We start from the raw sequence: 17,675 nt of genomic DNA, 5'->3' as shown, positions 1-17,675 counted from the left end.
ACATATGTAATTAGAGATTTCTAGATAACATATAATAACACTCATTGTGTGGCTTAGCTCCATAAGAATTCAGAAATTGGGGGTGCCTGAGTGGCTCAGTTGGTTAAGCTTTTGACTTTTTTTTTTTTTTTTAAGATTTTATGTATTTATTCATGAGAGACATGCAAAGAGAGGCAGAGTCGTAGGCAGAGGGAGAAGGAGCTTGATGCAGGACTCGATCAGGATCTCAGGATCCCAACTTGAGCCAAAGGCAGATACTCAACCACAGAGTCACCCAGGTGCCCCAGCTTCTGACTTTTGATTTCAGCTAAGGTCTTGATCTTGGTCATGAGATCAAGCCCTGCGTTGGGCTCCATGCTGGGTGTGGAACCTACTTAAAAACAAAACAAGAGGGACGCTCAGTCAGTTAAGCATGTCCTGTGGGCTCCCGTCATGATCCCAGAGTCCTGGAATGGAGTCCCACATGGGGCTCCCTGCTCCCTGGGGAGCCTGCTTCTCCCTCTCCCTCTGCCACTCCCCCTGCTTGTGCTCTCTCTCTCTCTCTCTGTCAAATAAATAAATAAAAATTATTTTTAAAAAGATACCTTATTTAATATGTTTTGTTTTTTTTTTAATTTATATATGATAGTCACACAGAGAGGGAGAGAGAGGCAGAGACACAGGCAGAGGGAGAAGCAGGCTCCATGCACCGGGAGCCCGATGTGGGATTCGATCCCGGGTCTCCAGGATCGCGCCCTGGGCCACAGGTAGTCGCCAAACCGCTGCGCCATCCAGGGATCCCCTAATATGTATTGTTGATTCATTAACATTGAGCTCATGACCAAGAGCACTATGATTCATGCCTGAAGGGAGCTTATCTAATATAAGCTCTATAAGACACATTGAAGTTTTCTTGGGCTTGGGAATGCTAGATAGCCCTTCAGCATAACAGTTGGGGGCTATTTTATGTTTTGGTTTTTTTTAAGATTTTATTTATTTATTTGAGAGAGAGACAGAGAGAGTAGAAAGAGAGGACAAGCGGGGATGGAGATGAGGAGAGGGGCAGAGGGAGAGGGAGTAGACTCCCTGATAAGCAGGAAGCCAAACACACAAGGGGCTCCATCCCAGGACTCTGGGATCAGGACCTGAGCTGAAGGCATATACTTAACCGACTGAGCCACCAAGATGCCCCAGTTGGGGGCCACTTTAAACAGTGAAATCACCAACAAAACAAAACAAAAAATGTGAAAAACATGACACTGCATAGGCCAAGAATAGGACACTTGCTTTGTTGGACCTCATCTGAGAACTAACCTGTCCTGTGACTCAAATTGTTTGCTGCTCTGTACATGTTTATAGATGACCATGAAAAGATTATGAGTATTGATTGGGGGCTACTAGTAACTTTTAGCAAGTAAGCAAATTGACAAATATAGAACCCACAAATAATGAGGGTGAATTGTGTTTAGAGAGAGGACTGGCTTCACGGCCATATGACCTGTGCAGTCACACAGAGCTGCATCCAGTTTGCATAGGTATAGCTACATATATAAACACAAACACTTCAGCATATCTTGACATTACTGTTAGACACTATATCCACAGTAGCATTGCTGCTAAGCCAAAGGATATTTGTATCTCAAATTATGATCATTATTGCCTTGTTGCTCTCCAAAAAGTTTGTACTGATTTTCACTCCTAGGAAGGATATTTGAGGACTGTATTTTCTCACAGCTTGCCAACTCTGTACATTTCCAAACTTTAAAACATTTGCCAATCTGATCGTTGTTGTTTTAATTTGCATTTATCTAATCATGTGTAAAGTTGAACCTGTTTATGTATTAGTCGTTTTTCCTTTACTCTGTTGTAAATTGCCTGTTGCTATCCTTTGTTCTAATGCTAGAAGTTGTTTGCCTTCAATATTAACTAGCTCTCTGCTTATTATATGAGTTATAACTATATTATCTCTGACTTATGAGTCTTGATTTTATTTGCAGCTTTTGGGGGAACTTTTTTAAAGCTTTTATTTATTTATTTTAGAGAGAGCATAAACATGAGCTGGGGGAGAAGCAGACTCCTCACTGAGCAGAGAATCTGATGTGGGGTTTGATCCCAGGACCCTGAGATCATGACATGAGCTGAAGGCAGATGCTTAACTGACTGAGTCACTCAGGTGCCCCTGGGAGGGTACTTCTTAATCCCCTTCACCTATTTCTCCTGGCAACCATCAGTTTTTCTCTGTATTTATGAACTTCTTTATGTTTTATTTTGTTTGTTCGCTTGGGTTTTATCTTTTAAGATTTTAAGTAATCTCTATACCCAGTGTGGGGCTCGAACTCACAACCCTGAGATAAAGAGTCCCGTGTTCCACTGACTGGGCCATCCAGGTACCACCATTTGTTTTGTTTTTCAGATTCTACAAATAAGTGAAATCATGATATTCATCTTTCTCCATCTGAGTTCTTTCTTTTTATTTATTTATTTATTTATTTATTTATTTATTTATTTATTTATTTATGATAGTCACAGAGAGAGAGAGAGAGAGGCAGAGACACAGGCGGAGGGAGAAGCAGGCTCCATGCACCGGGAGCCTGATGTGGGATTCGATCCCGGGTCTCCAGGATCGCGCCCTGGGCCAAAGGCAGGCACCAAACCACTGCGCCACCCAGGGATCCCTCTTTTTTTTAAATTTTTTAAAAAAGTTTTATTTTTGAGTAACCTGTACACCCAATGTGGGGCTCAAACTTACAACCCCAAGATCAAGAGTCACATGCTCCACTGATTAGGCCAGCCAGGTTCCCCTCTGTCTGACTTATTTCACTCAGCATAATACCCTCTAGGTCCCTTCATGTTACCCCAAATGGCAAGATCTCAACCCTTTTTGTGGCTGCATAGTATTCCACTGCAGGCATATACCACATCTTTCTTATTCATTCACCTCTAAATGGACTCATAGGCTGAGAACCTTGTCAATGAGAGATATTTAAATTTTTAGTTGACAGCACCTGATGACAGTTTCGATGTAGAGAAGCTGGGAGAGGAAGACATCAAGGTAACATAGTGTCTTTCCCAGGCTCTTCCAGTGGGACCCTCTGAGTGGTAGGTTCCTCCCCTACCCATAAGCCTATAAGCTTAGGGAGAAAAAATTTCAAAATCCAGAATTTAGGGATGCCTGGGTGGCTCAGTGGTTGAGCACCTGGCTTTGACCCAGGGCATGATCCTGGGGTCCTGGGATCAAGTCCCGCATCGGGCTTCCTGTGTGAAGCCTGCTTCTCTCTGCTTCTCCCTGCTTCTCCCTCTGCCTCTCTCTCTGTGTCTCTTATGAATAAATAAATAAAATCTTTTTTAAAAACCAAGAATTTATTAGTTTACTGTTTTTATTTTATTTATTATTATTATTATTATTTTAAATAAACTCTACCCCCAATGTGGGGCTTGAACTCACGACTCTGAGATCAAGAAGCACATGCTCTACTGACTGAGCCAGCCAGGCACTCCTACTTTTAATTTTTTAATAAACAATATATGAATTGTCTCAGATTTATAGAAAAGTTACAAAAAAACATAAGAGTAAGTGTTCTCATATACCCTACACCCAGTTTTCCCTACTATTAAACATCTTATATTAGTATGGTACATTTATCACCATCAGTGAGCCAACAGGGCTACATTATTATTACTAAATCTCATGCTTTACTCAGATTTCCTTAGTGTGTAGTCTCATATTCTGTTTCAGTTCCAGGACACCATTTAATATTTATTCATAATGTCTACTTAGGCTCCTCTTGGCTGTGACAGTTTCCTTCTTTTTATCATTGTCATCCCACATCAATTCATGGCTAATGGGAGCAAAACCCTCTTGGAGCCAGCCATGCCCAAGATACAGAATTAGCAAAAAGCTGACTCTAGATCCTGATTTCTGCTTTCCGTCTTGCCTCCAACCCCCTTACCCTGAGGCTCTCAGCCATTCCCACCTCCCCATACATTCAGTCCAGCACCCCGTTCGTTCCTCCTTTGCCTTCTGACTTCAACACACTGAAGGTAAGTCTTCCTTTGAAGTAAAAGGCTGGTTTCTAGCCTTCTTTGCAAGAGGTTGGGGTCACCCCCACATATTCGCATAAGCTTGCTTTATTCGTTTGTGTGTTTTGTTTTGTTTTGTTTTGTTTTGTTTTTATCCCCTTAATCAGGGTAGCTAGCTGGTTTTCTTGGTAGCTAGTTTGTAGTAAGGTTCTAAGCAAGGAGTCTCTTCTTCAGATACTAGAGACACAGAGACAGGGAAGCAGAAAAGAGGAGGTGGTGGACTGGAGAAGTTAATGACCCTGGTTGGTACGTGTCCAAAGACTTGTGAGATGCACAATTGCAGAAGTCCTAAAGCAAGTTAGCTTTTGCACATTGACAAGAGGTCAGCATTTACAGCAGAGATGCGGAGATGTGAGAGTGAGCTTTCTTTGAGGGTGGCAGTAGAAAGCATGAGGATGAGGGAGGAGAGCGGAGAGCAGAGGAGAAAGCCTGGTCTACAATTAGGGGACTGGGATGGAGGGCTCTTGATGGAGACAGGGGAGGGACTGGAGCAGTGGTGTGGACACCCATGGAGGAGAGAGCAAGGAAGACTAGGAAGCAGAGGAAGGAGATGGTGGAATGGCCTTAATTTTCTCAGCAGACAGTAGACATCCAGTAGACATCCAGTAGAAGGAGCTCTGAAAAGAAGTCTTCAGTTTCTGAGCTCAACTGTAGAGGGAGGACAAGGGGACTTGGAGCCATGGGGTATAAAGTGATGCAGGCAGTGGCGAATAGAAAGGAAAGGGATAGGGCAGCAGCCACAAGTTGCAAAAAGAAGGGTATATGGTTCTCCTCTCCATCTTTGAGGGCAGAAGGAAAGTATTTCGAGAGTGAATAAATGAAGACAATAGAGGGGAAAAGGGAGATTGGTGGAAGGCAGGTTCTACTTAGATCCTTGTTGTTTCCCTGCCTCACTGGGATGTAAGCTCACAAAGGCAAGGAATTCTGTCTGTTTTGACTTCTGCAATATTGCCAAGAGCCTGGAACAGTGCCTGACAACTGGTGGGTCTTCAAAAAACATTGCTGAAGAACAGGGGAAAATGGGAATTATTAAGTCTGGACACTGGGAAGAGACACTGGCTTTAGAATGAAGCATAAATGAACACATATATCTCTTCCTCTGAGACCACAGGGAAGATTGAGCTGGGGATAGATAAGGAACTCATGCCTGAAGCCCTGGGCTGGCGGACATGGTACCAAATGAGGACGGATTGCAGGCTTGTCAGGGAACTGAGGGCAAAAATCTCCCCCTGCTTCCATCCAGGGCAACCAAGAGCTGGCCTAGGACACCAGCTGGGCTCTTTTCCCAGCCCTGTGCATTCCTGCTGAGTCCTGTGCACAATGAAGAAAGCAAACTGACAGTGCAGTGACATGATTTTGGTTAATGAACCACTGGTCACCTGCCAAGTGAATGGGAAGTTGTTTTTTTTCTGCCCACTTTTGTAGAAAAAGTTTTTAAATGAATGATTCATCTTGTCTCATTACCCAGAGTACAAATTTGTGACCTGTTAACAAGAGATTAAAACCCAGGGAGGGGGGCACCTGGGTGACTCAGTCAGTTAAGCATCTGCCTTTGGCTTAGGTCATGATGGGGGGGGTGTCCGTAGTGGGATTGAGCCCTGCATTGGGCTCCCTGCTCAGCGGGGAGTCTACTTCCCTTTCTCTCTCCCTCTGCCCCTCCCCACTTTTCATTTTCTCTCTCAAATAAATAAAATCCTTTTTTAAAAGATTTTATTTATTTATTTATTCATGAGAGACACAGAGGGAGAGAGAGGCAGAGACACAGGCAGAGGTAGAAGCAAGGAGCCTGATGCAGGACTTGATCCCCGGGCTCCAGGATCATGCCCTGCGCCCAAAGGCAGGTGCTAAACCGCTGAGCCACCCAGGATCCCCCTCAAATAAATAAAATCTTAAAAAAAAAACCAAAAAACCCAGGGAGAATATATTCACCCCCATCTTCTCACCTCCAATTTCTGGTGGATGGACATGTTCATTATCTTGATCGTAGCAAGGATTTCATGGATACAGATATAGATGAAAAAAAAAAACAGATATAGATGCAGGTATATATATATAAATACCTGTCTAGGGCAGCCTGGGTGGCTCAGCGGTTTAGCGCCGCCTTCGGACCAAGGCCTGATCCTGGAGACCCAAGATCAAGCCCCACATTGGGCTCCCTGCATGGAGCCTGCCTCTCCCTCTGCCTGTGTCTGTGTCTCTCTCTGTGTCTCTCATGAATAAATAAATAAAATCTTTAAAATAAATAAATAAATAAATACCTGCCTATATATCTCAAAACTATCAAATTGTACATTTACATTTATGCAGTATACTGTATGTCAATTATACCCCAATAAAGCTATTTAGAAAAAGGAAAACAAAATCTCATATAAAATTTTTTTATAATTACAGAGTTAGGGTATTTAATTTGTGCATGCTTACTTCCATATATCTATACAAAGAGTGTCATTGTAGGAATCCCAGAGCCACACACCAGGATAAACTAACCACTTTCTGGGGTTGTGGGTTGTGGGTGGAGGTAAAGAACTGAAGAGGAGAAAGTCTTCCATTAGCTGGGGTGAGAATGTTGTGTTCTTTTTGTAATTCCTTACTTAGCTGGCTGACTCTCTCCTTGAGATCATGCTCTCCTTGTCCCCATCAATATACAGAAAACCCTCCCTTTTACAACCTAAAGATAAAGATGTTTTTTTCCTTAGGGGTGTCAGTTGATCTGCCATTCTGCTGGTCCCAGGGTCTCATGTCCTAGTCCTCCTGTGGTGCTACAGAACTTGAGAGATACCAGTACAGTTCACTGAATGGATGTATCAAGGACCCAGTTTCCCTGTCCCCAGGACTCAGTGATAAATGACACTCTTGCTGAGGCCCATATAATTTGAACTTTTCTAAAAAGGTTTTGGAAATTATGTCCACAGGAATCAAATTTAAGTGGCTAAGGATTTAAATTGCTCCAAACTGGGGGTGCCCGGGTGGCTCAGTCAGTTAGGTGTCTGACTTAGGCTTAGGTCAGGATCCTGGAATCAGCAGGGAGTCTTCTCTCCTTCTCCCTCTGCCCCTCCCCCGCTTGTGTGTGCACATGCACGCATGCTCTCAAATAAATAAAAAAATTTTTTTTTAAATTTAAAAAATGTATTATTACCAATTGGTCTCTGCCATTGCATTGCACTCTTAGGGCTTTTATGCAAGACAATATGCAGAAAACAGTGTTGGGTGCTGTTCTTAATCCCAAAGAGGCAGGATTGGATCTTGGTCTTGACTTTGAGATTCAGAAAGTTTGAAGACTAGAATTCCTGAGGCAGAGGTGACAATCAATATTTGTGAGTTGGAACTAGTCTGCTTAACAGAGTGCATTCATCAGTAGGGAGGGTAAAAGTCAACTCACTTCTTGAGCTAACAGACCCCCAATTTTTTTTTTTTTAAGATTTTATTTATTTATCCATGAGAGACACACAGAGAGAAGCAGAGACATAGGCAGAAGGAGAAGCAGGCTCCCTGCAGGGAGCCTGATCCCAGGACCCCCTGGGATCACGCCCTGAGCCAAGAGCAGATGCTCAACCATTGGGCCATCCAAGAGTCTCTAAAAGGCCCCAAATTTACTAAAAACCTCCAAAGGATTTCAGGGGAACCACGGAGGCAAAGGTGCCAGTAATTGCTTTCTAATCCTTCAGGCTTTGGCTAGACAGCCATCTCTTCAGAGAGACTTCTCCAACTACTCTTCATACCTAGTCAGCATCATGATGCCCTCTGAAAATGTTCTTTTTTTTTTTTTTTTTCTTTAAGATTTTATTTATTCATGAGAGACAGAGAGAGAGAGAAGCAGAGACACAGGCAGGGGGAGAAGCAGGCTCCCTGCAGGGAGCCTGACGTGGGACTCGATCCCGAGTCTCCAGGATCAGACCCTGGGGCCGAAGGCAGGCACTAAACTGCTGTGCCACTGGGGCTGCCCTGAAAATGTTCTCCCTAGCACGTTTCAGTATCTGATTATCAACTAATTTACCTGTTTAGTTTCTGTCTCCCCCGACACAGGAGCAGGAATGTCACCCAAAGGTGACCACATCTTTATCCTAGGAACTCCTAAATATGTTACTTCATATAGCATAAGCAACTTTGCAGATGTGATTAAGTTAGGGATAGGGACCCAAAGGTGGGAAAGTATTCTGGTCCAAAGGGGCTCCATGTAATCACAAGTTTCCTTCTAAGGTGGAAGAAGGAGAATTACTGTCAGTGAAGGAGATGTGACAACACAAGAGGCAGTTAGAAAGTGGGAGAGAGACTTGAATATGTTTCGTTGCTGGCTTTGAAGATGGACAAAGGAGTGCCTGAGTGGCTCAGCTGGTTAAGTGTCTGCCTTTGGCTCAGGTCGTGATCCCAGGGATCAAGTCCTGTATAGAGCTCCTGTTCTGTAGGGAGCCTGCTTTTCTCTCTTCCTCCCTCCTTCTCTCTCTGTCTCTTGTGAATAAATAAATAATATCTTAAAAAACAAAGAAGATGGAGGAAGGGGCCATGAGCTAAGGAATGCAAGCAGCTTCTAGAAGCTGGAAAAGACAAGGGCATAGATTCTCTCTGAGAGCCTCTAGAAGGAATGCAGCCCTGCCAGCAACTTGATTTTAGGATTCCTGATCTCCAGGACTGTAAGATGATAAATTTATATTGTTTAAAGCCACTAAATTTATAGTAATTGGTTACAGCAGCCATAGGAAATTAATACATAGTATCTGATGCATAAATGTATGTTTATTGATCAACTTCCTTATATCTGGACTCCAGCCTATAATAAAAATAATACTGGGGCACTTGGTTGCTTCAGTTGAGGGGAACATTTGATTCTTGATCTGGGGGTTGTGACTTCTAGCCCCATGTTGGGTGTAGAGATTACTTAAAATAAAACCTTTTCTATGTCTTCTTCCAGATTTCATCTACATAAATACACATTTAAAAATTCTTTGTGGGGTGCCTAGGTGGGTCAGTGGGCTAGCATCTAACTTTTGATTTTAGCTCAGGTCATCATCTCAGGGTTGTGAGATCTAACTCTGCATTGGGCTCTTAGCTGGGCATAGAGCCTGCTTAAGATTCTCTCTCTCTCCCTCTTCCTCTGCTCTGCTGCCACCTTAAATCAAATCAATCGATCAATCAGTCAATCTTTGTGACTGTAATGTGTGTGTATCTGTACACACATATATACATAGTTTTCATTTTTCTATTTAACATTATTGCTTGGGTGTGTTAGTTTGGGTCCTTTGGGAAAAGAGATGCTGAGACAAAATTAGGAATGTAAGGATTTTGGGGCACCTGGGTGGCTCAGTGGTTGAGCATCTATCTTTGGCTCAGGTTGAGATCCCAGGGTCATGGGATTGAGTTCCATGTTGGGCTCCCTGCAGGGAGCTTGCTTCTCCCTCTGCCTGTGTCTCTCATGAATAAATAAATAAAATATTTTTTTAAAAAGGAATATAAGGAATTTATTAAGGGTCACACCTGTGAAAGAGGGTGGATGCAGGACGGGGCAAAGGAGAGCCTCCAGTCACCATGCCCAGGGCAGAGGCCTGGGGCAAACACTGCCAGTACAGGAGTCCCATGTTGAGCAGAAATGGCCAGATCCTAGTGCCCAATCATGCTCCATCATTGACTGGGGTTGCTAGGAAAGAGGGTGCTCTCAACTTGAACATAATAGTGAATCCTGAAGGTGCTATAGCTGGAAGGGGGGAGATGGCTGTACTTCTGACAGCTGAACAAAAAGTTCTTTCTTATATTCTCTCTCTCTCTCTCTTTTTTAAAGATTTCATTTATTTATTTTGAGAGAGAGAGCATGTGTGTGCTCGCCAGTTGAGGGGGTGGTTGGGGAGAGTGAGAGACAGAATCTTCAAGCAGACTCCCCACTGAGCATAGAGCCCCACATGGGTCTCAATCCCACAATACTGAGATCTTGACCTGAGCTGAAATCAAGAGTTAGACGCTCAACTGACTGAGCCACCTGGGCGTGCCTCTTCCACTTTTTTGTTTTAAGATTTCACTTATTTATTTTGAAAGAGAGAGAGAAAGAAAGTACTATCTTGAAGGGAATCCAACTGGGTACCTCCATGGCCTACTGCCCACCCCTGTGTCCTGTGGCTTCACTTCTCCCTACAAATTGGCCAAGTGTCTGTGGGCCTCTCTTCCTAAGGAGGAAAGCACATGACAGTTAATGGGATAAACCACTGTCCTTGTTGCTGCCATTAGTCTCAGGGCTGCAACCAGTACTCATTGTTTCTTTCCTCCCCGCTGTACATCCTCCCTTGCCTGCAGCCATGGGTTCTACTGTTCCCAGTGGCATTCCCAGTGCTGTGGTTCAAGCCCTGATTCTGGAGATGTCTGAGGTCCCTTGGCAGGTCAAGGCTGCTGCGCTTTTTCATTCATGGTCACAACTAGACAAGAGAGGATCAAGAGGTGCCCAGATAGATCACCACAACGCTTTTTTACTGGGATGCCGTTAAGTTACTGGACCTTCATCTTGCCCCTAGCTTTGTCAGAGCCATCCTATCTCTTCCCTGATCAGGGTCAGTAATCTCTGACACCACAGTAAGTTTCTGCCTGCTGCTCCCTGTAAGAGGCCCAGAGTGCCCAATGTGGCAGCCGTAGTGTGTAATTTAATGTGGTCCTTGTGGAAAGAGCACACCTCTTTGTGGACTAGAGATTCTAATCCTGCAGAGCCCAGGGTTCCAGATACAGGGAACACAAAGTCCACTAGGAGGTTACTGAGAGTGATGGTAAGTGGGTGCTTTGGTCTAAATGTTTGTGTCCCTCCAAAATTCATAGACTGAACTCTAAAGCCCAATGTAATGGTGTTAGGCGGTGGGGACTTTGGAGGTATTTAGGTCATGAGGGCAAAGCCTTCAAGACTGTGATTAATGGCCTTATAACAAGAAGACCAAGTTAAATCCCCTCTTCCGTCCGCCATGTGAGAACACAGTGAAAAGATAGCCTTTTATGTGCCAGGAAGTCCTTACCAAACACCAAACTTGCTGGCATCATGATCCTGGACCTCCCAATCTCTAGAACTATGAGAAATAAGTGCTTATTGTTTATAAGTCACTCAGTTGGTAGTATTTTGTTATAGTAGCATGAGCTGAGTAAGACAGTGGGGCTACTCCTTTCCTGCTCCAGAGGTAGATATCTTTTGGGTCAACCTGGTTCATGGTCCAGAGCAGTGTTTCTAGAGTAGAATCTGTTGCCTTCACAATGTAAAGAGGCCTCCTAAGTGCTGGGATTCCTTGTCATAAGAGATGTAAGATGTAGCAATTTGTCTTTTACTTTGGAGGGGATGTCCTGGCATGTTCTTAAACACTGGACTCCTAAAAACTTCTCTGGTTTTGACATCATAGGCCCCAGAATCTTTGTAGGGATTAGATGAATAGATTAATCTAACCTCTTGATCTTCCCTTGTCTAGTTGTGACCATGAATGAAAAATTAATAGATTATCTTTCACACTCTGGAGCATATGTGTCCCCACATAAAGTTACTGAAGCTTAGAGTAGGCAAGCTACTCTTGCTGCTCCTGACTGATCAGCATGACGTCATTAATAGATCACAGAGATTTTCTGTAGGATGTTCCAACAACAGTCCAGACTATTTCTGACTAGATGGGCTGAATCCATTGTAAACTGGACTTTAGTCAGGATTCTACTTATTACCCAGCCCTCATAAACTCCACCCAGTAGGGGGCTGAGACGATGCTTCGGGTCTCCAGATATCAGAATCAACCCAGATCATGTGTCCAAGAGTCCAACAGTTCTCAAAATGCCTGACCTGTTCTCTCCTCTGTTTATAGTCACCTGAGCAAACCATCATAAATCTCTTTTTGGAAAGACTGGAGAATTACTAATAGTATATACTCACCGTGGTATTCCCAGTCTTGGAAACCTAGCCACCTCTTTAACCAATGCATTTTGGGTTTGAAAATGGACTCAGGTTGGGGAACTAGATGAGATCAGGATTTTTTTTACTGGGACTTCCATCCTTAGGTTCCTGCTTATCTATTTTTTGCTTTCTTCCAATGACATATATTCAGTAATGCCCATACCTTGACTTCCCATCTATTTTGCCCCTTGGGATGCCATGTTCTTTTTTTTTTTTTTTTTTTAAAGATTTTATTTATTTATTCATGACAGAGAGAGAGAGAGAGAGAGAGGCAGAGACACAGGCAGAGGGAGAAGCAGGCTCCATGCACCGGGAGCCTGACGTGGGATTCGATCCCGGGTCTCCAGGATCGCGCCCTGGGCCAAAGGCAGGCGCCAAACCGCTGCGCCACCCAGGGATCCCAAGGGATGCCATGTTCTATTAACCATCTCCACAACTCTGTGTCAAGCTCCCTGGGCCTTCACTATGACCTTGCCAATCATTAGGATAATTGTAACCCTGGGCTTCTGGCAGTTAAGTTTAAGTGCTGCCACTTGGTCTCTATTGCTATTGCTTTGGGACTCCTTTATCTCTGTTGCTGTATAAGAACCAAGCTGTGACAACATCTCCTCATATTAACTCTGGTTTGCAGAAGAAAAAGCCACACTGAACTTCATAGTGACACTGGTACTGCCCTCACCAGCACATTCCTTTTTTTTTTATTGTTTATTTTTTTTAATAATAAATTTATTTTTTATTGGTGTTCAATTTACCAACATACAGAATAACACCCAGTGCTCATCCCGTCAAGTGCCCCCCTCAGTGCCCGTCACCCATTCACCCTCACCCCCCGCCCTCCTCCCCTTCCACCACCTCTAGTTCATTTCCCAGAGTTAGGAGTCTTCCATGTTCTGTCTCCCTTTCTGATATTTCCCACACACTTCTTCTCCCTTCCCTTATATTCCCCTTCACTATTATTAATATTCCCCAAATGAATGAGAACATATAATGTTTGTCCTTCTCCGATTGACTTACTTCACTCAGCATAATACCCTCGAGTTCCATCCACGTTGAAGCAAATGGTGGGTATTTGTCATTTCTAATGGCTGAGTAATATTCCATTGTATACATAAACCACATCTCCTTTATCCATTCATCTTTCGATGGACACCGAGGCTCCTTCCACAGTTTGGCTACTATGGACATTGCTGCTATAAACATCGGGGTGCAGGTGTCCTGGTGTTTCATTGCATCTGTATCTTTGGGGTAAATCCCCAACAGTCACCAGCACATTCCTGATGGCCTTAGTAAATGAGTTCCTTTAGATGCTTCATAGAACATTCTCTGGTAGAGCTTCTGGTCTCTTATAATTGATTCTAGCACATGCCCACTTCTTTGAGCTATGTAATCCTTTCTTCTGCCAAATGCCATGGTGATCCAGGCAGATGAACTTCACCCAGCAAAGGTTCCTCTATGTTTCCAGGATGCACTGGGGTAGATCCTTATCAGGAAGTTAAATTCTCTCCCAAGACTGCAGACCCCCCAGTGAGTAAACTGTCCCTTATCCAGTCTTGTATTTCAGCTTCTTGATTAAGCACCAACCCCATAGACACTCCTCAAATCATACCAGTACATACTGGCTAGTTCTTATGAATACAGAAGTTCTTAGGCAGCACATGCAGTTCTAGGGGTATAATCCCTTTCTTCCCTCATCGGGACCAGCACGTTCAGCATGCTGGACTATGCTGTAACTTAACCTTAAATAAGATCTTGGCAGTCAGGAGATGTCAGGGCAGATTCTGGCAGGAGAGAGGTCCCTTGTAGTGTCTTTTCACATGGAGGGAGCACTTGATCTTAACATGGAGATGTGGGCTCCTTCTTAAGGCTCTAAGGGTCCAGAGGAGTGAGAGCCCAAATTGGGTGGGTAGGGGGGCACCACTTAGATACCTACATTCTATGTACCAGAGTCCCAGGTCTTCCCAACCAGGGCCCTGACCTTGATTACAGATCTGCCTCCTGGAACTCTGTTAAATCCTGAGTTTGGTCTTCAGCTTTTTTTTTTTTTTTGTAGTCTCTAGCTGCTATAGATAAGACCTCTTTGTAACCCATCAAAGAGGCTGTCTGGCCTTCACAGTTAATTTTCAATGTTTGGTAACTGCCCTCAGCTTTTATTATCTCTTGGCAGGGCTCAATGCAACTCAATAACAGCCAGCCAATTCCATTGTCTCTGTATTCACTTCTACTCCTCTGCCTACCCCATATGCCTGAATTGTTACACCACAGAAACATTTTCTGACTTCACCATCAGTGAGAACAACTGGGCCACCATCTTGTGTCAGATTATCTATAGCCCACATACTATCTGGGAGGGGTTCTTATTGCCAGGTAGGCAGTGAATAATGCAGTTCCCCAACTTATCTGATTGTCTGGTTTTTCAGACCACTCCTGGAAATAACTTGAGTCAACTCAGGTGGTCTGGGAAGCAGATGGTGAGGCAAAACTAGGAGTGCAAGAGGTTCAGGGATATTAATGCCTGTGAATGGAAAAGGTTGTGAGGAAGCAGGAAAGGGTACAGAAAGCTTTCAGAGAGGATTCAGATCTGATACTCCTGTGAGGAAAGGATGTAGGAAGCAAAATTGGGCAAGGAGAACTTCAAGCCATGATGCAGATCCTTCCAAGCTTGAGTCAACCAAACGGAAAGTTCCAGAGCCAAGAGTGTCTGATAGATAAGTCCAATAGTGAGCAGAAATGGCCAAGCCTTAATCCCCATATCATGCCTAGTCATCAACTAGGGGCTGCCCTGGGGAGAGTGGGGCCTTATCTCTGATACTGGTAGTTGATGGCAGACTCTTTGTCAAAGGAAAATCTGAGCCATAGGATCTCCATGGCTCCTACTCCAAGTATTTTGTCTCTGATTTCAGTGCTATGTCCATATATCATCTTCCCTTTCTCTGCATTTGAGATACACATAAAAAAAAAATTCACATAAAAAATCTCAGCAAATCCGGCAATTGCTGGGACCCTGCTGAAACCTCTTGCCACAGTGGACTGGGAGAGGATTTGGGGCTTCAGGAAAGTGTGTACAGGTTTAGGCTTCTCTGCCTCCTTCACTGCTGAGAAAAGGAAAGCAGGATGGAAGGGTGGAATCAGCTGTTGTTTGGGTGTGTGGAGGCAAGCTGGCGCTCTCCTCAGGACGGTGTCTTGACAACTCAGAAAGAAAAATTATGCAGAATGAATCTGTTCCTTTTCATTTCACTTGGAATTGGAAATATGTAGCCTTTTTGCTCTTTTTTTTTCTTTTCTTTTCTCTTTTTTTAAGGATTTTATTTATTTATTCGTGAGAGACAGAGAGACAGAGACACAGGCAGAGGGAGAAGCAGGCTCCACCCAGAGCGAAAGGCAGATGCTCAACCGCTGAGCCACCCAGGCATCCCTTTTTTTTTTCTTTTAAATGATACTTTTATTTTGAACGTCTACTGGAGACTTTGGACATACTGGAATTCAGTTGCTCAGAGCTTTAGAGGTGGGGCAGCTAGGAGGACAAATGGGTGAGTGTAGGACTACAGGAGAAGCTTGGAGATTAGGCTCTCCCTTGTTAGGGAGTGACTGATTAGACTGAAAAGGTTGCTTGGAATTCTTTGTCCCAAACGGTTACCCTGTTAAAAATCAGATATGGTTACACATCCTCATGTTCCCAGCCCATGATAAGGGAGGAGCTGGAAGACAGAATATGACTCTTTCTCCCCCAAGAAGCTCAAAGGAAACAATGTAATTATGTAATCTGGGATCATTTTCTTAATTTTTCAGACAAAGCTCCTTCCCAGAGATTTTAGGAGAATTGACTAATATTGTAGATTTCCCAGAAGTAAAATCAGAATACAGATCTCTGACTCCTGACTCAGTGCTCAGCTTCAATGATGTCCACTTATAAAATCTCTGTGGAAAGAGTGGATAGAACAGAGAAATGAAATATCTTTGGGGAACTCTTGGAGATCCTTAACCCAAAGGCTAGAAGAGTATATCAAGTGAGTACATAAAGTGACCCTTTCTTATTATCTTCCCTAACAACACCCATAATAGAAATCTTAACCAGGAAAAGCTCCAAGTGTTAGTATAATTGCATGTTATTATTGCTCTTGAAGAGCAAAATACTTGTAAACAAAACTCCAGAAAGAAACGATGAGAAGTGTGCTAAGGGACATCAGGTGAGTGGTCCCTTTCTCTCCCTTTGCCACCACTCCAGTGTAGGGCTTGCCATCTCAACCAAGCTTTGCCATTGCATTTATCATATTGACCTGGATTAACCCTCTTAAGTACTGTCACCGTCTTGCTCAAAAAACTTCAATATTTTCCATTACAAATAAAGCCCACATTCCTTACCCTTATTTTTAAGACTTACCAGAATGTACCTCTCTAGTCTTATTTCTCACTATGTCCCAGTCTCTTTGATTAGCCAGTAGGGGCTCCTTTCAATTCCCACAACAAACATTATGCTTTCTTACCCCAGGGCCTTTGTGCAATATCTGGCCCTCATTCCTCCTCCCCCTTCACCTACCTGTTTTCTCAACAATCAGATTAGATACCATCTCTTTTAGTTGAAAGGGAGGCTTTCCTGGTAGTATTTCGTTTGAACCGTTTACTTGGCACTTATTGTATGCTTCTGCAGGTTTGTAGATAATTCCAATAGCTCCAAAACTGGTTTACAAAATCTTCAGTCCTCAGAATAACCCTTCTTTTTGGTAGGTTGTGCAAGGTGGTGAACCAAAGTGATCCGACTCAACTTCAACTCCCCATTCCTTACCTGGTCTTCCAATTAAAGCTCCAGAACATAGACTTCACCTTTCCCTGTAGGTTCAGGTTTGGACTGCTTGCTCACACACTCTCTCCCCCTTATTTCTTGCATCTTGCTCACTCTTTTGGCCTATTCTCAAAATATAGCCAAGTCTGTCCTCCCTAAAAAAATTAAACAAACATAAAACTTCCCCTTTTAGTCTGTTTATCTTTAAGTCAAGATACCTTTTTCCCTTCTCTTTTCTTGATATACTTCTGTTGTTAAAGTCTGAGCTGAGGGTCTGCCCTCTGCTGAGATTTATATCTGGAAGATCAGTGATACATTCAAAATGTTAAATTCCCATTTCTTCTCCTACTTCAACAGCTCTCTTCCATGGACTTTTCCACCTATCTCTGAATTCTCCACCACTGACTTTTGTGTTTTCCCCATTTGTCCCCTACTTCTCAAGATTTGTTCTTTGGTCCTCTTGGCAAATTTGCATATCCCGGAGAATGAGTCTTAGATCTGTTTCTAGCCTTACTTCTAAGCTTCATTTCCTACTTTGTGTGTTTGTGTGTGTGTGGATAAGTGGATGTCCCACCTACTTCTCTAACATGGCAAATTCCAAAGTTAATTTATTGTCTACTTCCTCTTCTGGGCTCACCCCAAGTCCCTCCGGTCTCCAGTCCTTCAATCTCAGCCAATGGCATCACCTTCTTCCAGTTATTTATCTTTATTACTCTTTCTATGCAGTCTTCCCTGCTGCTGTTTAGGAACTGGCCACAGATTAACAGGTAATCTTTAAGACAGTAATTTCAGTAGAGTTGTTAGTGGTAGTAGTGATTGCCTGGAAAACTCAGGGTTTCCCAGGAATGAACTGTAGGACAGGAATTTGGTTCCAAAATCACTTCTTGGTGAAAACTTCTCCAATTTACTTAGGATTTTCTTTTTTTCTTTCTTTTCTTTTTTTAAGATTTT

The sequence above is a fragment of the Vulpes lagopus genome, chromosome 5 (genome assembly GCF_018345385.1).
Source record: "Vulpes lagopus strain Blue_001 chromosome 5, ASM1834538v1, whole genome shotgun sequence".
NCBI lineage: Eukaryota > Metazoa > Chordata > Mammalia > Carnivora > Canidae > Vulpes > Vulpes lagopus.
The sequence above is the reverse complement of the archived record's forward strand: the minus strand, read 5'-3'. Positions refer to the sequence as shown.